The sequence below is a fragment of the Anopheles merus genome, chromosome 2R (assembly GCF_017562075.2).
Source record: "Anopheles merus strain MAF chromosome 2R, AmerM5.1, whole genome shotgun sequence".
Lineage (NCBI taxonomy): Eukaryota > Metazoa > Arthropoda > Insecta > Diptera > Culicidae > Anopheles > Anopheles merus.
In genome coordinates, this window is record NC_054082.1 from 36,935,149 (window position 1) to 36,960,868 (window position 25,720).

Sequence of the window (25,720 nt, forward strand, 5' to 3'; positions counted from 1 at the left end):
TATCTCCAACATCCCAGGAATTATCTTCACTCAACAATTGGATTGTACAATTTTCGTAAATTCGCATAGATACAACATTCTACTGATTATGACACCAATTCGTCCCTCCTGATCAAATGAGTTTGACTACACTGGTCTACACAGTCTTCACAAAACCATAGCCATGGCGACGGTACCCATCCACTGGCTGACAGACACGAAGGAAGCAACGCTGTTACGTACTTATTTATTTACGTACCTCTAATGAACAACATCAATTCTACCGCTCCCCGAACCTTCACAGTTCACAGTGGAAACAGTTTTCCTTCTGCCAGCCCACGTCCAAACAGTTGGAAGAGGAAAAAATTAGCGTCAGTAACTGCTCAAGGTTGAAGAAGGATGATACAAATCGATCCAGCGTGCAACTTCATGTTACCTTCGTTTCGGTTTCCGATTAACGAGCCAAGGTAATTGTGTGCCGTTTCCTTGCATTGCGCTTACGATAATCTTATCCTGTTTCACTTTAAGCTCAAGTGCGATTGTGCACAGGAAAACTCCACCCCACCTCGAAACCCGCGCAATGCACGCGAGCAATTGCTCAATGTGAAATGTTCTTCATTTAACCTTGCGATCTTGCTCGCTGTCCAAATCCCACCGACCGAGACGTGCTACAAGTTGCACGCGCAGAAGGTACACACACCGTCCGCCCGTTCCATCGTCCTAGACGCCAAGAAAGAGAGCGATGACTTCCGATTTTAGAGAAGATAATTTTTCACGATTATCTCACCCAACATGGTGGGACTAATCGTTTCCGCACCGCTTTCCATTGATTGTTGGGCCGGAGATAGTGGGCACCGGTTTTAATGACGGGCAGCAGCAGCAACAGCAGCATTATCGCACAACATATCACGGCGCAGGAAATGGAGCGCCTCCGGCAGTAACAGAAGAATGGAGGATCAGATTACCATTCAATTCACGGGCGAACGGGGCAAAAAGCTTACCATTCAAATGTCGACCGATGCAAATATGTTCAGCCAGAGGTTAATGTTACTTCATCACAAAGAAATACATTCGTCTACGATCGCTTTGATCTACAAACATGCTTCAGCAACCGTAGATTACCTGTGCGGTTTTTTTTTCTCTCTTTCTTTATAATCAAACATTTCGTAATCGATTAGGGCCCGGGATAGCTCCATCCATTTATTAAATTATTTTTCAACCCTCTTTAAGGGAAGGCCAACGAATGCCTTCACGAAAAAGGAAACCCACCAGGGACCATCTTCTTCCCAGCAGCGCTTCGACACTGCCGTCTGATTCATTCGCGACCACCGTAGTCCGCAATGGAATCGAAGTTTCAATTCCCCGATCCTTCAGCCGAGGTGGACAACCACCTGCTACGAACCGCACCATATTCGGAGAGCGGGATCTTCGGCGTGCTTTAAAGCTTCCGTTTCCTAACCCGGTGTGGATACAATCTTCGCCTAAGCGACCGACACCGGGTACGCTCGCCGCCATTCCATTCAATACGATTGCCATCTTTACAGTTGCGGGATGATGCTTACCTTTTCTGTGGTTGTGATGTTTTTTCATGTATATCCCACCTTTTATTTCACACTCCCCCCCCCCTTGCATCTGGGCACCTGTCCATGCGATACTTTCTTTCACGCAGAGATGGCGAGACCCGAGACGGCGATTGCGTGTGCTTATTTCCTTTTTGCCACCCGATGCGATCCCCTTTTCCGGGCAGACACTCATCCAATCAACCTTTAAAAGGGTTGCCACGGGGGGGATTCACAAGAACAAGCGCAAAAAATAAACCCACAAATGTGTGGTACCATCTTTAGTGTATTGAACACTCACAGTAAACCCGACATAATGCTTCTACCCTTTTCTTCCATTTTAAAATCGACCCACGGTCGTGAAGGATACTACGAACGCATGAATCACTATGCCGTCTTCTAGATTTGGTTGTGGTTTTTATATCTCTCTCACTCACACACATCCAAACATACTCCTTCTTTTACATCAGCTTACGATACGCATCAAACCGTAAACCATTTTCCCAACTCCCTCTCTCGCTATTGCCTAATGCGGTAGAAGCAATTTTTCCTCAATCAAAGGCACTGGGCACTGATTTTCCACTCCACACGCCTAACGCTTATCGTACGGTGGCAGTGAGCGCGTACAGACGAATGCTAAAATCGACTCGCTCCATAATTGATTACCATTTTCAGCCATTTCAACCAGCCATCAATGAATCAACAAACCGTCCGCCGGGCATTCGGCATTTCCTTGCCCATACCGGGTCAGCCCTTTCTTTGGGTCGTATTTTGTATTTACTGCTTTTTTTTGTTGCTCTTCACCTATCTCACTCTCGTCTCGCCACTCCTTGGGACAAAACGACTGTGCAATTCGTTTCAGCGAGCCTAAAACGAGTGGCCCCACCTTCACTGACACATTGGGAAGGAGGCTAATGAATGAAACGGTCGATTGGATGAATGAATGACAGTCACTAGGTATACCCATTTGCCATCAAAGAAAGTCACAGCTAACCGTGGGGAAGAGTCAGCGGGGGACTAAAATTAACTTCCATTCATTGATCGGTTAGGGCCACCCGGGCAAAAATGGCGACACACAGACCGACTAATTTAGGCTAGCCTCGGGGACCGGTTCGTCTTTTCCGACGCTCGCAAGAGAACGAGAGAAAGAGAAAGATCTTTACTGTCGCCGTCTTGGCTGATTGCTTTCGATTTCCGGTTTCGATTCATCCCGGTCATCGGCGGATACTGCAACACACACACAGAGAAAGACAAAACGAAAAGTGTGTCAAACTGGTGACCGGTTAGGGTGGATCGGATGGTTCATGTTTTCTCTATCGCTTTATGCTGTCAGATCCACATAATAGAGTATAAGCATAGATTGAAACACTTTGAAGTGTTTGCGGGTGTCCCTGAATATAAGGATATTATCACAACACAGATTGTAAGTAAATGTAAATTTGATGTTCCTCGTTATTATTACATCAAACCTTCCCGTGGCCATAGCAGCGACGTAAACAGCATCCTCCCTCTCACTGTCTCAACGTGGCTAGCCTTAAGCTGCGAATATTATCCGCGGTAAACTCAATAAACCTTCTCGCGCACATGAAATTGAAGCGAACAACAACAAAAATCCCACAAGAATTTTACTCTCCGTCATTTATCCAGCATAACTTGCGCCATACCACACTGTACGCCGATAATGAGTGCAGAAATTCCAGTGCAGCTAAACGCTTCATGGTACAGCAAACAAACAAAAAAATAGGAACCCAAAACGTCCCTGACGCTCCAAACGAAAATAGCGAAACCCGAAACACCACGAAACCACTTGCAATGTCATCAGGGTAGAGGAAACATTCCAACGCTTACCAACCACCAACGTCGTTAAATTATTGCTTCAACATGGGTGAAGGTGAGGGCAAAAAACCACACACACACACTCAAACACACTTAAGGAACATCCTGAGCAGCGAGCGTGAACCCCGTGAACATAATGTGTGACTGACGGCTCTCGAGATGGTTCAACGTGTGCACGAGGAATAGTGGTTAAAGCGCCAATGATGGTACCACAACTATTCCAAAGTTTGACTACTTTTTATGTTTCCAAAGCATCGTAATAAAATTGAGACCACGCCATCAAAGTTTTGGTATTTGCTGTGGTAAGTGGAAACGTGTTACTGTATTTTAGAAGCACTTCCAGGATTAATACAAAAGAAGATCCATTTTTTGTTGGATTACACCCGGTTCAATCATCAACCTCTCACAGCAGGAGGAACAGCTCCACAATCAACCCTCATTGCAGTGCGACTAGAAGGCGCCATTCGAAACGATGCGTCCTTGTTACATATGCTACATGTACATGTACATGTAATCTTCCCCATTGCTCAACAATAAAGCGAACCTAACCATTTCCGAATGATGAGTGCCTTCTCGCTGTATTCTTCCCAGCACTTACAGCGCTAGTTAATCCTTGCCTTCATTCTCCCGTATCTTACTGCACTATTTAACGTCCTTCCAAGAACCCGATAACTGGGAGCATGAACCGTCTCCAGAAACACGTCAAAGTTATTATCCTTACCCGCCACCAACGAACCAACCACGTACAAAGCCGCTCGGTTCAGCGCAATCGCTACCGATCAGGAAGGAAAACAAGTGCAAAAGAAAGTGTACATGCAAAAAAAAGGCCAATGTCTCCATATATTCTCATTTTTTCACCAACCCCCTGAAGAGCTGCATCACTTCAGGATGCGCTCGGCTCTACCTCTACCAGGCCCATTGCTCCAACGGGCATCGACCGCACGCGCGACGAAGATGGTGTCGTGCCTTTAGAGACCGGGAACGATGCTCCTCGGCAAACGGGGTTAAGTGGGTGGAAAATGTGTGACAATCATGAGCTTCCTGCCACCTTCCAGACACTTGAGCGGTGGAGATCTTTGCACGTTCACTCACACAAAGGGGAGACAGTTTACAGCCGCTCTTTACACTGTGCGCGTTCTGCGTGCATTGCTCTTAGTTGCAGACCATATCCATTTATTACGATGATGGTTCCCTTTATTTTGGCAATAACTGGCAGGGATCTTGCAGCAAAACTTTCAATTTTGGTAGATTTTTTTTTTGGTCAACATTATGCAAATGAAAAAAGGTTATCCCTTTTTGCCAATCGTTTTCGTGCGGTCTCGCGCAATAGCTCCAAAATAATACAAAAATTATACAGGTCATTTTTTCGGATTGGTTAAGGTTTTTTTTTCATTGTACATTGGCAGGTTCGTAGCGTAGACACTCATTTTCCTAACGTACTAGATGGTTACTACAGTTATTCACCGCAGCGTTGTAGGACCGGGCTCATCCCTAGAATTTCATGTGAGCGCCGTACGTTCCCGCTACGAACGGATTCAATAATACCAGCCATTCTTAAGGGCATGAAAATCCATTTATTATTCAGAAAGAACGGCTTCGGCCGTATTGCAAATATAAATATATTAGAGCAACAATTCGATATGCATGCATCCAAAACTTTACGAGTATTATTATTTCACTTCTACAGATATTTAATTAAACAAATGTACAATCAATACAGATAGCACATTGACTAAATGGGGTTTCGATTAGAACAATAAATTAGATCGTTTAGTATATTATTTCACCAGAGAGCACAAAAGGTTGAATAGTAGAAAGACTTACTGTTAAATTAATCACTTTTCATCTTATTCGCCCAGGAAATGTTATAAATGTTGCGCCGGACTACGGAAGGACTACAAATTTTGCGCCAAATGTCGAAGAAGGAAGAAATAAATGATTATGTGGTTTAATTGTACGTTCAATTTCTTGTTTTTACAATTTCAATTCAAACATACTGTTGTATCTTTTCGATGAGTTTATTATCAATTTGCCCACTTACCGACTCCTGAGCGCATTTGCAATCGTTCCAAACCGAAAAGTCACCATTTAATGCAACACATTGCGCAAAGTCTGAAACGAAACCGCGGTCTGGCATATTTGGTACAGATTTGTGGCAAAACATATTTACAAAGCCACAATACGGTTTGATATTCCTTTTTCTTTTGCTTGTCATTGACCACGCGGTGCACAGCGGCATCCGTTCCATGTGTGTGATGAAAGCTGCACTCCGTGACGCTTCACATGAAAGTGATTTAAAGCGTTAACGCGATGTGGTTCTTAGCCCCTCTGACGTCAGCGACCAAGAGTGGAACCATATGGACGAGCTGTGCCGTGTTTGCGCAAAGCAAAAAAAAATCAAGTGCAACCATGAACAAGGTAAGTTCAATAAATTGCTTTTACTTGTTTCCTTCACTCACCACAAAGAGCGTCTCGTGCAAAAACAGTAGTCCTTCGCTGTTGTCGTGTGGGTCGTTTGATGCGAAACATTTATCACTTGATTTCGCTGCCGGTTACGAATTTCATTTCTGTAATGTGTCATGTTGCTGACGGTTGCGCTATTTGCCCAAATCATTTACGTTCTGCACACATAATTTTCTCGCTTTCCATAAAAGACCAATATTCATTACGCCACCCCGGTCCGGCATTCGCTTCCCGCGGCGTTCGGGCGCCATTTGACCGTTCGTCCCGAACATATGTGTGATATGAATTCATATTGCTCTCATAAACATTTCTATTTATACGCTCGCAGCTGTGCTGCTTCTGCTGCTCAGAGGGGGGATGAAATCGGGATCTAATTCCACCCACCAAAGCAACCCACCCTGCTGCCATCCTGTTTCAATTCCCATTCTCTTACGCCACCTTCTCTCATCATCAACTCATCGATCGGTTCGTGATCGTTCCGTTCTCACAGCAGCTAAAGCTAACACACAATCCCGGGAGAAAAATGTCTCATCATAATTCACCATCCACATCACGTCCTTCAACGGGGGTCCCGTCCCCGCCCGGCCACCGTCATCAGCATGTTCTCACCGTGCCGACCGGTGACGAGGGGTAAGAGTTATTCATTGTTCGATTCTGTCGCATCCCGGTAGCGTAATCGAACCGGCAGGAAAATCATATTAGCTTATTGAATCCTTCACACTGCCCGGTCGTCCCGGAAGCCGTCCTGGAGGGACATGGAGACCGTCCGGTGAAAGCTTTCGTGACCCGTACCTAGTCAAAACTGCCCGAAACCGGGAAGCCTGTGGCATCATGCGACAGCCGAACGTCACCATCGTGTGGCAATAAAATGGAACATGTCTCTTCTCTTTCACTATTTTATTGCATCACCGAGGGTAGGCGGGAGGTCGGCAAACTAACATAAAAGCTCGCCTCCAGCACGCCACGGTGTCATCGAACGGGTTGCTTTGGCTTTCGATGGCCCAATCGATTCCTTCCGATGCCTGCCACGGCTCCCTCTCGGAGAAACAATGCCTGGTCGATTGTTTACGACTGACACAAACCCCTTTCTGCTGGCACCCAGTATCGTGGCAGGACGGGTTTGGATCGTGAACGACAATACTACTATTGCTATGCGACTGAACAACGAATCATGCAATGAAGACATTCCAATCAACGATTAGTTTACGATACGACAACATGAAATAACACACAAAACCCCGGAAGAAAGTAACGTGCAGCGCGGACAGATCCGCACGACAGTAACATATAACTCCAAAAACAGACATTCACGTCCGCCACGTCAGTTTTGGTTTTGTTTCGTTGGTTGTCCCGCAATCGCCAAACCATGTGTTGTGTTTTTAATGTGCCTGCAGCGAAGGGTTCTGTGGTTCGTATGTGATTGTAAGGAGAAGCCGTGGGAACGGTTCGATTTTTACATTTTACACAAGTCCAGCTCGGGGGCAGTTTAACGATACCGAAGTGAAGCCGATGTCCACTCTTCAGCGCATCTCATTGGCTGGCCTTCTGCAGGGGGTGGCTGTTGTTTGCCAGAGCACATAAACGGCGCCGGTACAAAAGAATTCACAACACATATCACGTTGGAAAAAGAGACCGGGAAGCACAATGAACTTGTTTTCTACTTCGTAAAGCTTGAAGCCTTCTTGTCGTCTAGCTGTCGTTCTAATAGGGATCGACAATCAAGCGCTATTATGACGGCCAAAGATTCTGTGCCTCGAATCCAATACGTTGCGGAACACAAGAATCATCTCACACAAGAACCAAACAGTTCTTTCGAATGCTAAATGATGTAGACCGAATACCAAAACAGCAACAACTACCACTACACTGCAATGACAACCGACACCCAACCAAGCTGTGCGCTCGGTTGGATCTCAACGTGTAGCTGGCCAGAATGCACGGGAATGTGGTGGTTGAACGCCATCAAAATGCTCATTAAAAACATCACGCCACCGCAGGGAGCCATGCTGAGTACGGCCTGCTACTTAATGCTACCGCTGGTTCAACGCAGCCTGGGTTAGAGCGTTTACGAGCGCTCCATCCCGTGCGCCATCCCGGAATCTACGTCTCCGTTTATGGTTAGAAAGTAATCAGAAACGCGACCATTTATTTGAGAGTGTTGCGCAAATGGGGCCGCAGCGCAACAGGACCGATTGCCCACCATTACCGCCCAATGTGTCATGTGGAGGAGATCGTGTGAAAAAGCGCGTAAATAGCCACTCAATCGACTCAGAAATTTTCAGACGACGCGCAAATGCGACAAGCCTCCGCAAGTTTGAAACCGCTTCCGGGTGGTGTTGATCGACACCGACCGGCCTCGCTATGTGTTACGGATCAAGTATCGATGTGCGACCCCAGCGGACATTAATGCGTTTCACGTTCCTTCTAATCACTACAGCCGGGGGCCGATTTTTGGTGAGAATTTGATGCTGTCAGACGGGAACGGAGCAGTCTTAACCATATTCCCTCCCGTAGCCAGATGTGTTTGGGACGAAATTGGGTTACATTTGGGACGTGTCTTTGCGTATGTCGTTTCGTTTGGTTTTTTTGTTTACAGATATGGAAATTCCAAATAAAGATTTCTTCCACGCCAGTTAAAGTTTCTGGTTCGGCATGAATCCATCTGGAAGAAGTTTGCTTATTTTACAGAGTCCATTTATCAACTCCGGACTAATGGGTGTGACCCCCCACTCGACATGTGGGGCAAAAAGAACACAGACAGTTAATTAAGACGCGTTACAAATTGGCTGGCAAATTGAGACGAAACAAACCGAACCACAGATTCAACTATCGGTGATGGTTTGGTTTCTGGTTTGAAATCATTGCTGGGTTCAATGTGCATAAGCTAAGTTGCAGTTTGCTTGCTTGAGGTAATAAAAACATAACTCTTGAAGTGGACAGTAGGTCACGTTGCTTAACAAACAGTTTCATCCTGTTAAATTTATCAATAATAGGCACCAGTTCACACTCGAGCGTTTACCAAGTGTATCGCGCCTACGCCTTCCGGTACGTTCTTAACAGTTCGCCTGCACAAACCAACCAACCTCGGTCGCAAAGAACCTTTAGCAGAGCAGTTGCCCTCTTCTCACTTCTTACCTTCTTTCAACGCGCATACAGTCAAGGGCATTGTGAACGAGCGTAACGACGACCCATCCGAACCAGCCGCGATTGTTAACGATCTAATTTCCACTGATTGTGTGCCGCGCATTAGCTTGAAAGTGATCCTGTAGTGAGGTGTTCTATCATGAGGATGGCACGCAACCAACAAACCATTCATTGCAATCCCTTCGGACAATAGCCATGGCATAGGCTACTGCATCCTAGTGCTTGAGTAATTTTAATTCCCTTTCTCATGAGTTCTCTACAGAAAACACTACGAAAAAAACCTTGCGGATGATCCTCAAGAAATTGTCCAAACCCCAGCAAACCTGTTTGATATTCTGAACGTCTCACTAGGGCCAGCGAGAGACTGTAAACTTAATCATGTACTGAATCATACACACACATACACATACCAAACGGGTCAGCAGTGGGTGGGCTACGACACTACGTGCAGAAACATCGCAATAATCTTCCTGCCAGCTGACTAGCTGCCAGTTTCTGTTGGAATGTGTTGCCACTACCATGCCTTTCCACTTGTGCTAATCATTCCCGGGGGTCATTTATCTGCATTGCTGGGCCATGAGTGGTGTCGCCCGTCATTCACGGAATCTGCCACCACCACCAACCTTGAACATTTGGATGATCCGATTTCATCCCACATTGGCCAATGATCCGGGAAGTTATCGGCCCACAGAACTTCGGAGCGCACGAATGCGGCATCGGAAGCGTGGCACAAGCGGGAATTGAGTTCCAGCGCAATGATGCAGCTGCAGCTACAATTAGCATATCTTTACTTTGCCACTCTGGAAGAAAGTTTTCGAAGAACCAGTAAAAACGATAAGCCCTGCACAGTAACCGCGGTGGACAGTGAGAGACGATCGGCGATCGTTTACTTTCCCATTCGCATCTGGCCAGCTGGGTGGTTTAGCGGCAATCAAACGGATAATTTCAACGAACTGTCTCTCGCACCGGTAACAGACTCTGGCGGCTAGCTTTGTGTCGCGCCGAATTATCCAATTTAGGACGCCCGGCAAACAGCTTAATCCGTTTTCTCTGTCCCGGTATTCTTGATAGCGCTGCTCGTGAGGTCTTTCTAAGGCCCCCACACGAAATGGGAAGGATCACCTTGATGAAAGGGACAGGAAAGTAAGCCGCATAGAGACGAGACGATTGCTTTGAGATGAGCTAGATTGGATAATCAAATCGGATCGCGTGATAATGGACTACGTTGATCTACCAACGTCGTGGCACTTGTGATCTGTCTAATTTGTGAACGTATCAATGCTTTCAACTTAAATGTTTCTTAACATTTTAACTTATCCTGCCTTTCATAGCCATACATTAATCAATAATGACTTTAAACTACGGACAACGTACCATGATGACAGAAATTAATACAGCTCCCTATCAATTAGCCTATACCAAAGACCTACACATCACCTGAAGTCTGCTCAATAATTGCACCGATTTGTCCCGCACGTACTCACGCCTGCGACGGTCTGCAAATCTCTTCATCACAGAATGATTAATCGATCGCACGACAACCGAACGTATGGTCACACAATGTTTCGTTTATTTATTGTACCCGATGTATTTGCTTGCCTTTTGGTACAGTGAAAAATGATCACTTCACTTGCCACAGTAGGTTCCGAGTTCAACAACAGAATGGTGAAAAATATTTACACTAGGCCGGTAGGAACACATCACATTTCCACGCCCAACACCTAACTGCTGCATCGTAACGAGAGCAGAGACCAGCCCCGGGGAAAAATCAAGGGAAAAACTATATCGGATAGGAGGCGTACCGGTATAGTAGAGCACTCGGTGTGCCACCCGCTGACAGTTATTGATTACGGGATATTCATTTCACACGCCATGCGCGAACGCGGTGTGCTACGCGAAATCCACGACGCACATTCGCGAAGTGCGATACGCATACTGTACGCAATAAGACTGTACGCATACGGTACCATAGAACATATACGGGAGTCGTAAAAATGCCCCCGTCTGGACTGGCATTTATGTGGCAGGTGCGTTGATGCGTGATTTCGGTGACAGCATAAATTATCTGTCAGTACCTGGTGAAGCTTTTGGAGCAAAAGGGGTTCTGTGCGTGTGCGGGGTAAAGTGTCCGGGATATGTTTATTATGTGTAAGGCTACTTGTGAGACGAATGGAGTTTTGTATTGTAAGAAAATGCTTGTCAGACTATTTTAATTCTCTATCGCAGCCGACATTAATGTTAGAGTGGCGCTACATTTCAATTCAATGAAGTAGCGTGAAGGAAACGTTTCATTGCTTATGAAGTAAAACGGTTGCTATCCTTCAAATATATCTGCTTGGTGACAGTCGCAATTTGCATGTACCACGACATGTCTTTTTAACATTGATTCTGACATTGATATGTATGCAATAAGTAAAAAAAGATTCCACAACCCTTGAACACCATGTAAATTCAAAATCGGATCCATCCGTAGGCCTAAGAGGTGAATACAAACATGGTCTATGTGATATAAATCAATCCTTTAGCACTAAATATTTCACTGCAAAGCATAACATATATAATCGTCATTAAAAATAGGAAATAGTAACGACGGCTTGTAGTTTCTCCAATCCTAATCCATGCCTTCCATTACTTCGCTAGATGTGCTCAAAATAACTGTTACGAGGTTGGCTTAAGCACTGTGATTTTTATCTCCCCACAGCGTACCCAAGACACGCCGTGGAAATGTTTGGCCTCGCTTCCAAACAGCTAATCCTCCACAGTTTTGCTAAGACGCTGCTAAGACCTGCAGCGTGTGGTGGAAACCACCGTGGACAGTGCAAGATGTACGCGAGCGTGCTAAAATAAACCATCGTCACGGCACTGGCTTCAATTGGCAACCGTGGCAACCAAGCACCGACTCCAACGTGTACGTATGTGTTTGCGTAAAAAGGGCATCAGATATCCATCTGTCAGAAGGGGCACCGGCTACAGGCAGGTGCCAAATGGGCTAAGATCGATCCGGTAAACCGGTCGGGTCAGCAAGCAAATGCAAACCGTGCGCGTGCACACACATTCCTTGCGCTTTGCGTGTGATGCAAGACCAATCACCAGTCTCCGCGCAAACCACTCTTGCCACTGCACCGTAAGGGTTTCTTCCTGCACACGTTGGGCGGATACGGGTAAGGGTGGTTCGAGTTCGGTCGGCGCGCCAGTCCCGGATTTTGCCAAGCGGCTGCGGTTATCTTCATTGCAGCACCGAGATGCAAAGTGTCGTTATCGACACTGACAGCAACAGGTTGCAATGCGGTGGCCGGTGGGTGAAACCGGACCGGCAGACAGTTGTATCGGAAGACTTTTCAACGGCACCGGCAATGGTGGTCTGGTTTGTAGCGCACTTATATCGGATTAATGCATTTTGTAGTCGCTTGCGGTACCTCAATGCATTGACCAAATGGGACATTGGCTTCACGCCGATCGTTTCGTGCAGACATTTTGTGCGCAATCATACAATTAATCAAATTGATTCTGAAATACACAAACTACGCGAAATTAGCTCCAAACACAACCACTGCCAGAGCTGGCAAGGTCCATTAAAATCCACAATTTTGTGCTGCTTTGGAGTGTCGTAAGTTCCCTTTCTTTACTACGGATGTATTCTCACCGCTAGCTGGTGCGCTGGGACGTTAATCGACTTGCTCCTACATTGTAGTTTCCTTTTTCGCTTAGTCGAACGGTGCCGAATCGAAGCCGAAAATAAACAGACCCCGCGTGGTTTTGGACGATATTTTCACTCCCAAGCACACGCTAATCGACTTCGCCCCCGTCGGCTGGTCGGCGGCCAGCAGTCTGCCAAAAGGTGGTTGTTTTTGTTGGTCTGATTATTGATTTTAAAGCAATACACATTTTTTGCGCATGCAGCTTTCCCAAACAAAAACGAACCGCTTAGTCAGTTCCATTAGTGAGCGTCGAGCGGGAGAGACGCTGTGTGTTTATTTCCAATAGTCTACACATTTTACAATCTACTGCGAGCATAAGTCAGAGGGAGCGCAAATCTGCTTTTCTTCTCCATTGTATAAATTTAGAACGGAAATCAGGGTTGCCTCTACGCAATTCGATGCCTCTAGAGCGTAATGTTGATGGTGTAGGAAATTGGAAAAACAAAACGCATCAGGTACATTCTTAGACATCAAGCGCACCGTGTTTCAAGCGGCTCCACTTGTCACCCAGTGGATTACACTTAAGCAAAAACAAATCGAAAACAAAATACATGAATATCCTCATTTCTAATAAGGATAGCATTACACACGCTTCGCAGTGCTGCACGGGACGAAAAATAAAACTCAACCCACTTCAAACAACATTGTCAACAACAATGACAGGTAGCGGGTATTGGGTAGCACAGGGACTCCACCTGGGCAGCACGGCGACACGTGGCACGCTACTTTCTACGGGGGGGAGGGAGCCACGCGAACAGCCCGACGCGCCCCTAGGAACCGGCATTAAGTCATTCATTAAGTCATAAAGTGCGGCGGTGGTGGTGGAAGCATTAGAGGAAAAAGGCAACACAAACCACAACTAGCTATACACACGGTATGGTTGGCTGGCTTAAGTGTCACTATAGGTGTCGTTTCACAGGGCACCACAGCGAAATAATGAAATCCCCATCCCCACCCTATCCCCTTTTCCACTGCAGGCAGAAGCGAAGATTAAGGTGAGCGATAAAATTTATGACACGCCGAGGGTGAGCGGCAATGTGAGAAAATAATATGGAATTAGCCGATAAAGCATATTAGCCCCCGCCCTATACCACCGGCTCCAGCGTAATGGCGGTAATCGCTGAAAAACTGACCACCACAGTCGTGACCTTACCCAACAAACAACATCACGCAGCCATTTTGGTTGCGTTTGCAGTTTGGATTAGAGGAATGTTTCTAATCTCCTTGTGTGTGCTGATGGGAGCTCGTTTAGCATAACGAGCACACATCACCGATTCACACCACCCTATTGCGGGGCACGCGACCCGCGCGAAGATGTCACATCAAAACCTAGCGGACCTTAGGAACCTTCCTGAAACACAATGAATTCCCTTGCCACCGTCCCAGGAGACCAACGTCCAAAGCCTTACTCTAACCTATCTCGATTGCCACGAGAGTATTAGCAACGAGTGGCATAAAATCACTGTAAGTACCAATAAATATTCATAAACTAATTACGAAACGAGAGGCTTCACGCCGGCCGCTACCAATCGGCGCTTTTCCGCGTTGCTACACTTGGCGCAAGCAGCGGGTGATGATGGACAAGTTGGTAGTATCAGGGATTTTCGCAGGTTTTGCGTCTCGTGCTCAGCCCAACGGGGGGACGAACACTGGTGGGGTTTTTTGGGACAGCAGAAGGACGGATCTGTTTTGCTGCCATCGATACATTCCGTCGAGGGTATTTGCATTTCCGACTGTCTTGCACGGTCTCCTGAAGCCGGCATGAGCGTGTATGCGCTAGCGCAAGTATTCGTGCGGTAGAATAAGTTTGTCTCCATCACTGGTCCCACATCGGTTGCATGGAAAACTATGTAAAATCCATCGGGCAAGGAATGTGTGCGGCCAGCAAGCGTACCAGAGAGAGAGAACCCGAGTTGTACAAACTTTAACACCTTGGCGCACACGTTCGGCACCAATGCCGCTACTATTATTTCCCCCATTTGCTCAAGCCAACCACCACCAGTCTCTCTTCATTGCCCACAAAAAATATATTATTTATTCTATCCCGCATACCTCCTCCCCCGATACGCACCACTACCTCACGAGATTTCACTAATCCCGGGTACGAAACATTAAAGTTTATGCATGTCAAATTAGCTGCACACCGAAACCGACGGGGATGTCGGTCGCGAGGAGAGAGGTTTGCGGTTTTCCACCCAAATGGGCAATAAAGTACGTTAAAGTATTCCGGTTCTGGCACCTCCGAGCCTCGTCCCACACGGTGGAGCTGCGGGGTTTTACGACCAGTGGTACCAGCTGCCCGTGATTAATATGGTAAGAATTTTTAACCTTTAGCGTGTCACCTACCAACCTGTTTGAGCTGCCTAATGGTTTGCTTAATGAAAGCTTAGAATTCAATCAACATCAAGCCGGCGTATTGTTCAATTTTTCTTCATTTCGAAGCAGTCTTGCTTGGGATAAATAAAGAGAGCTATTCTGTTACACGCCAAAAATGCAAACTGGCCTTGGAGGGGGGTGAATATGCCCTCCATCTCCCCTCAACAGACTCACCACCTTCCCCGTGTGTTTACTTTGCCATTATTTAAGCATCCGTCCATTGCGCTACAGAATAGATGAGCTTTGCTACGAGAGTACCATGGCGAAGAGGTGACTAAATATCAACAAGCAGCTATTTATTTGCACATCGCACAGGCGAACTGACGTCAGACCGTCGTCGTTCGATCGTTCGTCTGGGCTCGCCTGACGAGAGAACCATTTACCGAAAACGTGAGACTGTAAAAATTAGCGTGTGACGTCCAGCACGTGGCTATTTTCGCGTTCTGAATGGGATTTACTAAGTATTACAAGTCATTTAGCGATAAACACTTTATAGCTCCGTTCTTACAAGGCATCACTGTCCAAAACATGCATTGCCTTACAACGGTTTTATGTTACGTTGCTTATGTTATGACAACCAAAATCAAATGTAATCGAACCCATTTGGAAGATACTTTAAACTGGCTCAGTTAAATTTATTTTTAGTTCAAATTTTCAGTTGTAGAAAACTCCTTACAATTCAATGTTTACATGTTATTTACCTAAAGTTCCTAAAAAAATATTATTAGAAAAAATGGTACAAATCACATACAAGGCTAAAATATTGCTGTCGAATAGAAATATGTGCCCCTTAGAAAGGATTGAATACGCTTTTCACACCGCCAACAAACTTGTAAAACCCCGTACGCGTTCTATGTAAAACGTGCGACACCCAGTACAGCTTCCCTTTCGAGATTGTGTTTCAAAACTTGCATACTTGTTCCTTTGCGGCAACGCACCTCTTGTGATTCATTCCACTGCGGTGCCGTATCGGAAAACATGTGTACGTTTGCCTTGGCAGCGCAAAACAGCCAACCCAATGGCGGCGGCACCAAAATGGGGCACCACAGCAGACAAACCCGCCTGCAATCACGTGCCCGGTTGGCGGGCGAGATTTGCAGCAGTAAGCAAAACGGCATCTTCCCTGGTCGGGGCTCGGGTGCAGTCGGGCAACTACCCATCCGAGACGCGAAACGCATTCCGCGCAGTACACCAATGCAAACACACACAAATAGTGTCGAGTGAGTGCCACAGCAACACTTGCCCGCACGTCTCCCAACCTCCAAGGACGCGACCACATTCTACTCGGTGTGCGAACTATGGGCGAAACTCGGAAGGAAATTGACGGTTGGTCCAAATTTATGGCCACTTAACACGCGGTGCGTGGAGAGGATGAACTGGGGTGGTATGGGAGGATTTTATTCGCACTTTTCATAAAGCTCGCGAGTAACTCGATTGTGCGTTCGCCGTGCGATAGGGGGTGCAAAACCGAGGGTAGAATCTAGCGAACGATCAACGATGGTGGAGGCCGCACAACGATCCGTGATCTTTCTCCGAAGTCCGCTCGCTTTTAGCGGCAGTTCGTAATGGTGCCGTGCTATTTGGTTTGTGTAAGCACGGCTGAATCGAATCTTTGCAGTGAAACACCTCTTTCTACACCATCAATCGAACAATGAACCGACAACGATCGATTGATCACAGGGAAACCGTGCAGTCGGTTATTTTAGCGCGGAAATTTCCCTAGAACCAAGACAGCCCAATACGGCGTAATATGTTTACTACTTCTTGTTTCGCATATTGGTGCACACTCTATTCTAGAACCATTCCTCTGACCTTCGCCGTTGAACGATGCTGCGACGACGATGGCGATAATGAGGATGCCACTAGAGAGTGGGATGCGTGAGCGTTTGATGAGTCACAGCGGGCTACAGTATGAACCGGACCCCGAACCCACCAACAACATCAAAGCCTTCACTCGGTGTGCTCTGCCCAGGTCCAACAGAGTGGTTCCCGCGAACGACGCCTGGTGACAGAATCCAGACGCACAGGACGCACCACAACCACGGTGTAACGCTCGGTGAGGTCGTTTATGGTAAAACCTACATCCCGATCATGATGGTATGAGGCAGATGATGGTGTGCAAAAATAAACTAGCATCAAGCAGCATGAGCTCGAAAACTTACCAGCCAGAAGACACTAGAAGCGCGTGACTAGCGCAAGAAGTGTGGAAACTGTCAACTCGCGACAGTACCGGGTGGATGTGGCCGTGTTTGGTGCAAGGGACAGAAATGCCATTTTGGCATGATGCACCTGTCAGACGGTTTAACACATACGCAACAATAAACACGCCGGGCTGCATCGTTCCATGTCCTCCGTTAAAGCAGTGCCAGATGAAATACAGAGAGGAGATTGTAGCAATCTTTGGCAAATCTTTACCACTTAAAATAGAAATCTGAGTATAAGATTCAATACTAAAATTATCGACCAAATTTCCATAATGAAAAGTGAATAGAACGAACATCCATGTGAACATTTTCAAGCATACAAATGAAATTAAAGTATTTAGCACCTAAAAATTAAATCACAATACAACTCGATGACAAAAAAGGAAACAACGAACTAATACTGGCCACCCGAGGCTAGTAAGCGCTCAATACAAACTGAATGAACTTCTTCCGACACAGACGGACTTCACTTTTTCACGTGTCACCGCTATCTTGAGATGGTGATAAAGTGTTGCAGCCAAGAAAAACGTGCTCGCAAACGCCAGCACTTCCTTGCACGGATGTCTTACTGCAGTCGTTTTTCCGAAATTTAAACCCAGTTGTGTTGCCTCTTCCTTGTGCTCGACCATACCTCATGGTCGTTTTTATTATTTTTCATCTCTTTCTTCTTCCTTCCATTTATGAGGTTTTTCGCGTTCGTGTGCCTGTGTATGAGTCTGCAAAGACTGCACAACGGATAGTTCATTTTTCACCGTCTGCCACGAGTGCATATTACGACCACAAAAAAGGGGGGAACCACCGTTTACCCTTGGGAATTGCCTGTGCATTTTCCTGCCTGGCGCAACGGGGTGACTATCCGGTCTGTCTGGGCCGAAACAGAACTGGCCATGGTCGTGCAGCACTACAACCGGCGGTGCGACGTAAAGCGCCGCCATGTGCGAAACTAGGGCTAGGGCAGAGCCGGCAACATAATTTATCATACCAATCGCACCGAAACTGGTGAGTCATGGTTGATTCTTCAGAGCTCAACGCTACTGGATGCCACAGCACCGTGAGTTGAGAAACACGTGTCATTTTCTGATAGGTGACAGTTAACATGTTTAACGCTTTGCTTCGCACGCACACTTTACTTCACACACAAACACACACTTATCGTTACAGTCTGGCATGGAGCCAATTCGAATGCAAAGTATCGCCAATTTTTCGACACTCCATTTCCGACCATCGATCAGGAGGGCACAGCTTGTGTCGCACAACTGCTGTTACTTTATCTAATCTTTTGTTGCATTTCGGCGCGTCACAATCTTCCCTCCTCCGTTCGGTCCGTGTACATTTGCGCACAGCAGCACATAAATAATGCACAACAGAGAGGAAGCAGCTGCAGTTTTGTCCGCTTTGGGAGGATTTTTTATTTGTCGCTGTTGAGTTTGCTGCTCCCGGCAGTTGCCAGTTCATTCCCGATGAATGCAAAAAAAAAGAACATAACCAAGCCAAGCTCCAGTATTCTGCAGTGATGAGCCCCATCGGATCGAGTCGAACCTATCCAAAAAATCATCCACCGCAAGTACTTACCATTGCCGCGGGCAATGCGAGATAAACGGGACCAGGAAAGCGAACCACGGTTTAGGTACTGTAGCCATCATCGCAAACAGGGAAGAAAACAACCCGCTAAAACTTGAAGCTACACTCGATGGCAAGTACAAAACGAACGCATGGCTGCATTTACTGCAAGCGACCGCGGCAAGCCCCCTCTAACCCGTACCGAAAACCGATCCGATCCCCCAGCGATCGTGTGCAACACGCGTGTGTTCTTATTTTCTCCCGCGTGTCTGTACATTTTTCTTTATTTTTTGCATATTCGTGAGGCACTTCTTCTTGCCAAGATGCTGGTCCCGCAGGGATGAGATGATGACAGCAGCGGACGAGGAGCAAAAAAGGGGGCATCGATGCCGGTTTTGCCTTCCCGATCATGGCGACGAACCCCCTCGCCGTCCTGCGCAAAACCACACGCACCTCCATATCTTTACCTTTCGGCGCTGTCTGTAGATAATTTATTGCATCCACCGACGCATGCCACGGGATTCTTCATGCGTGCAAGGACGTTGACGGCAAAAGTAAGGCGGCTGTCAAAAAAAAGCCATTGAAAACCGCCTGGAAAGGGAAGGAACTGTGAAGGAAGGAACGCCAAATTGCCAAAGGTTTTTCTGGCGCGGTTGATGCAACCTTCGTTTGGCAGGGCTGGGGGTGGTGTACCAGCAGCAGCAACAACAACAACAACAGTAACAAAAATGCAATACAATCTATCAAGTACTCAGTACTGGCTGCAACAGCATCGCGTGTCCTCATTGCTCCGGATGGCCCCAAAAGTACCTCTGGGGGAGGAGGGCGAAGAAACAAGCTCAGAACTCGTTTAATGAGCTGAGGATGCTTTCATACTTCTTCCAATCGACCCTCCCGGCTGCCCGATCGATCCATGGCGGGTGAAAACTCCAACAGGGAAACCGGTTCTTGCGAGTATCGGTGGCGACGGCACAGCAGAATAATAATATCGAGAACCTTACACTCGCTCCCTCCCGAGGCCACCGTCATTATCATGCACCACGCTTCCTAATTCCCCCCACAAACATTCTTTCGAAATCGAAACCAACCCCCGAAAAATGTTTCCAGCCCCTGTGAAAAACACGTTCCACGGAGCGCAATTGTGGCCCGCGTTCGTACAGCTAAATGCTGCCTGGGATCGATGCCGGCCGGAGCCGGAGCAGCAGCTGGCGCCATCACATGTGCGCATCATGTTCGCCGAATATCTCTTTTAAAACCTGCCGTAGCCCGTCCTGTCTGTGGTCTGTGTCCGGTACCAGCATTACACGGACGGTGAGAGAGGGAGAGACCGGATTCGAAAATTCAATGCCAAAAAGCAAACAAAAAAATCAAACAAACCCCCTGCCCTACGTACGATCCCAGACGGTGGGCTGATTAAAGCGATTCCTCGACCGTTTATTCCATTTATGGACGGAAATTCTGGGCACTGCAAAAAGGCCGAAAGCGATACACTGATGCACAGTCACCGGTCGGTCGGCGTGTACCGAATGCGAGCCCCGGTCCGGATGGCCCGAAGGGAATCATCGGAACGCACTCAACATTTCCACCCCATCGAGCCGCTAACGGTGGGAAGGCGAAAGCAACCTTCACTTGCGGTTATCAACGCCCGATATCTCGCAATCGGTACAGTGAAGCCATCGGCACACCCGGGCCAAGCAATGTAACGCAATAAGGAAAAAGGCTCCGCACCGGACACGTTCGCGAAACTCACACATGAAGATAGCGCACGGTAGATTCTGCACCCGCCGGGAAATTGCCGGTAAAAAAAAAACGAAGCATAACCGAAAAGCAACAGCAACAAGCTTTTATCACATGCACACGCGCGCGTACGCATACAACGCACAGCGCCAGCAGAGGGAAAATCTTGCACGATGTTCGGGTCGGTTTGTGGCGCGACTGTCGCCAGAAGGCCGTACCGGGACGAACTGTACGTTCCTGTGCGTGATCTGGCGAGTTTTTGGTTGTTTCGGTTGCCTGCGCTCCTGATGATCATGATAATGTAATAATAAAATAATAACAATAATGATGCCGTTGGGCGGGGACGTATCGTCGGCGGCAAATGAGGAGCGGACCGTGGAGGAAGCTTTGCTTTCGCGCGTAACTTGTGACTCAGTTTGCTCATACACTTATTGCTGTGTTCAACTCGCGACGACAAGCATCGTCGATGTGATGATATTATACATTGTATCTTCCTTAATGAAGCACTAACCTGCAGTAGTAAATTTATGTTTGCACATTTTCTTAATTGAATGTTCAACTCTTAATCGATGACATAACATATGTGCCCGCACGTAGAGTGCATACATAAATACAAATAAATCGTTCGCTTTCGCTAATAAATTCCACAATTTGTCACCGCCTCCTCTCCACTCGCACACTCCGCTGGCAATGTGATCGCGATCCATGCGTCACACACATCTTGGAGACACGATCGAACAACTTCTCAACCGTGGCGCACCGGATCAAAAGCGCATGCGAAATCCAAATTCGGTCAAAACCGACCGGCCATACGACGACCGCCGATGAGCGCCGTACAGCGGCATTATTAATTCTCGGAACGAAATTTGAACAGGGCCAAATGGGAGAGCGAAAAAAAAACTTATATCAAATGCTGCAAGTTTCGGCACTTCATCACAGGCAGAAAATAAGAAATAAATAAATAAGTCACGCCATCGCAGAAAGTGTGTGATGTAGGGAGCGGGGGGAGGGAGATAGGGGGTTCAGAAACACACACACAAAAGCTGCCATCCATATTTGCATATTTCATCGGCTGCCAAAGATGCAAAGAGGAAGAAAAGAGCGTTTCAAACGAAAAAGAAGTAGAAAAAACACACTTTGCAGAAAACATACGCAAAAAAAAACTAACCAGCAATACAATCAGCAAAATCAAGCCCGTAAAACAAGGAATGCTACAAATGAAAGCAAAAAGTCTAACAAAACGCACAATAAAATATTGCAAATGTTGCAAAGCAATGCGACGAAATTGTTCAACACAATAAAAAGCGAAAAAAAAACAAGCAAAAGGTACACACAACCACACAACTCGCCCGAAACAAGTTCAATATTAAATTTTGGGAAAAACATAAAGCTTACGATGCGGAAATGGTTCTTTAGGCCAACCTTACGACCAATTACCGCCTACCTAAGCCCTTAAGGCTCGCCCGGGTGGGAGGAGGCCCGGAAAGCTCTCAAGTGGTAAGCACATGTTTTAAGGTTCACCTTGATTAGCGGCAGCCCACGGCGATCGGTGACCGTGCTGTGAAAATGTGCTGAAAACGCATGGTTTTACTACTTTTTCGTGTATATTTGTGTGTATGTGTGTGTGGCTAAAGTTGCTGTTGCTGCTGCTTTCAACTTTTTTTTTTGTGTTTCGATGATTTAAAACACCTTTCCATCTGTTACTGTCGCTTTTTTTTGTGTTTTGTTTTCTCGATTTTGTTTTTATCATATTTTTCTTCACTTTTGTGTGGTTTGTTCAAATTTGTTCCTGGTTTCATATTTACGCTGGAGGTATGGCGTTTTTTTTTTTTTTTCTTATATCCCGCAGGGCTGGGTTGGGTAAGATAACCGATTAATTTGATCATTTATTTGCTTGCAGCACACCTTTTTGGCAGCTGATGGTACAAAACGTGTGCAGTTTTTTTTTTGGACCAAAATTAAATTAAATTTAAAGAAGTATGCAGAATTTTGATACCCCATTTTGCATGTAGTATTTGTTCACAGTGCTTGTTTTTGGAGCTTGAACATTTTTTTCTTTCTCCTTTTTTACATAAAAAATAATATTACCACAAATGTATCCTATTTCCCTGTAACGATGCAGCAGTTAACGTGGTGTATGATGGTTTACGAATAATAAAACAACAAATTACAAAGAATTTCCCACATCGACAATATTTTTTTTTCTCTTTTTAACAACTATTGACTACAGTTCTATGCGAGATGGAAATCAAATTGAATCGATACTTGTTTCGAGCTAGTCTCTTTGTAACATTTAATTTAAATTGCATGCAAAAAGCAAACCGAACGAAGCCGTAAACAGATAAGCGAAATTGGTCATCTCCTCTTTGTGGGACGGTCTAAATCACATCACAATCACGAGCGAATGGAAATCAAATCATTCATTCGATAGAACAAACACTGCTCCATTTCTACTGCTGCTGACGGGTGAACATTTCACATTTCACTAAAAATCAATGTACCAAACTCAACTGGAGTACATCGAGTGGATTCCGTACCATGAACGGAATGAGTATTGAAAAACGAACAAAAAATGTTTTAAAACCACCTATACAGTGGCAGCATGAGTGCGCTTATCGCATGTAGAAAGTCCAACGAGACAAAGACAACTATTTGCATGCAAAAGTACACACCAAAAAGCAAATGTCCTGTTTTCCCAAACCGTACAATATCTTCTCCCTTAATGGAATGTCAATGCAACACGCCCGTTCCCGTAATAGTAGCAGTACCTTTGATACGATAGCCTACCGATTGGTAGCTTACCGAGCTTACAAAAACAGAAGAAGAACTTTGCGATACTAAAACACAAAAAAAAAGCTAGACCTTCAGAGGCTTCTGATTTCGCGGGAAAATAACCTCGAGCTTCGGGCCCTCGCCAAGTCGAATTGAGCTCAGCGCCCGCATTCTCTAGCCCAAATGGAATGGAGATCTCACGTTAATTTTTTTTGTCCCACTGATTGTGGATTTCATTTTTGTCGACAGCGCAAACGGGGCACAACAAGATCGAAAAGATGAATGAACACGAGCCGTTTTTTGCTTCTTTTGTTGAGTTGAATCTTATTTCTATCTTTCATTTAGTTGCTTCGTTGGCATGCTGTCTTCTTGGCCCACAGACAGGAGTGGTGTTCAAGCAAGACGAGTGAAGTAAGACGACCCTGAGCGGGACCCCGAAAGGATTTAGAATGTGTCCCACTGTTCCGTTTTGACTTTTACGCTAAATGTTTCCTGCGTCAAAACATTCCTTAACCACGTGGTAGACGTTGGTCGTTCAAACCGCATATTTGTATCTTACACTTTCAAACAGAAACGGATGAATTGTATAATATTTTCTAAATATACACACACGCACACACCCTTTTTGTATCAGTTTGGTACAATTAAACCAATTTTTGTCAGTTGTTTTCTCTGTAAAATTTGGCAAACAATTTGTAGCAAAATATGTCAACTGCATCTACAATGAGCAACAAACAAAGAAGCTGGCTTTGTCGCTATTGTGTCCCGTATTTTACCCAAAAGTCCTTCTATTTGATTGAAATTTAGTCTCCAGCAGATGCGTAAACTACTCCACCGAAAGTTCAACCATCAAAAAGCCAAACCGGCATAGGCGACCATGCTTAGTGTTGCGAACCTTTCCATCTGCTTTGTCCGGCTCTTCTCTTCCTCCCAAACACGGAGGTCCAGAACGAACGTCAAGCCGTTTTATTCGTTGCAATTTCAAGCGTGCGGCAAAGCGGCAACAACCGCTGTGCGGTGAAAAGTAATTAGGCCAAAAAAACGCAGAACGCTGGTTGGACCACAACACCAGGGCACGACAAGGGAGAAGAAATTCAATTCAACATTGCGTCCTCTACCGTTCGAGAATGGCCCACTGCCCGCCCGGATTCAGTCGCAGTGAATCCATGTTGCAGTGGACGCGAAATTGGATTTTAACAGGTTTCGCCATTCCCTGTGGCGATCTGGCCAGCTAAGCACCACGCCGGCATCACGGATGCCCAATAAAAACGCAATGTTTGGCCAGCAGTGATTTGGTGTTCGGTAGCTTTTGTGCATTGAGAGCGCTTTAATTAAAAGTAATGTTTAGAAAACATATTGAATTCTTGAATGATTTTTCATTAGTCTGTTGTGCTGGATGAATATACGGATACGGAAACAAATTTAGATGCTTTCACATACTTCGTCATGCTGCCACAGACCTGCATGTTCCTGCATATGAACTTGTTATAGGCATTTCGATGCTTTCCTGTCATGCTTTTTGGTATCACAGTAAGCGGGACTGCTTGGTGTCTTAGCTACGCTTTCGTAGCAACCACAGACCGCTCGGACAAATGCCTTGGCGTGTAATCTGTTCGCCCGATTTCGATCGGTATCTCTCTTCAACCCACTAAACACGGGGAATGCCAGAATCGATAGAATCGAACCGTCCGCGGCTTTGAAACGCACATATCCTATTCCAGCGTTTGCTTCTCGTCTTACTTTCCCGGTTTTCTTTGCTTCCCGTTCGGCAGCTTTCTAAGCTCATGCCGCATTCCTCCACATTCAACACGGTGCACACTTTAATACATTTTAAAATTATTGTACATTTTAAACAAAAATTGCAAGCAGTCGAAATCTAAAGAAAAGCTTAAAGAAAACATTCTTACGTTGGCTGTTGTCGAAGCTTGCCGCACTAATTCCAACGTTGCCCAGCTATGCTTCTATGCTGTGTTGATCGAACATATCTTTCGCTGGTGGCCGCTCACTTTTGTTTACACCTGCGGGCACACGCACACAACATTCACACACAGACGCGCACGCACACACACACCCACGGGTACTTGGTGGTACGATGCTCGCTTCTTACCCTGTATACGCTTCACCAAAAAGGACACCGCACAAAAACACGGTCCATCCGGATAGATGCCGGCGAGGCACCCTTCGCGAGATACCCGCTTGCACACAACACAACCACTGGCGCACACGGTCCAGCGATACCGACAGCAACACAAACCGCCACCGGCCGATCTGAAAGTCGAGCGCGAACAAACACACACGAGACCAATCTGAACGGCAGCGCGAGAGACAGAGTGAGAGACTGAACGAGACGGAGCGTGAGCGTAACGCGATCCGGCTCACTCGACGTTCGGAG

At 46.2% G+C, this 25,720-nt stretch overlaps 1 protein-coding gene across 1 annotated transcript in view; it reads right to left on the minus strand.

The window, feature by feature from the left end:
- Positions 1 to 25,720, minus strand: part of LOC121587891 (extracellular sulfatase SULF-1 homolog) — a 46,098-nt gene extending 20,378 nt beyond the window's left edge. The window contains exon 1 of the mRNA XM_041905185.1: positions 25,236 to 25,720. The gene's annotated coding sequence lies outside the window, so the exon portion shown is untranslated. The remainder of the gene's footprint in view (positions 1 to 25,235) is intronic.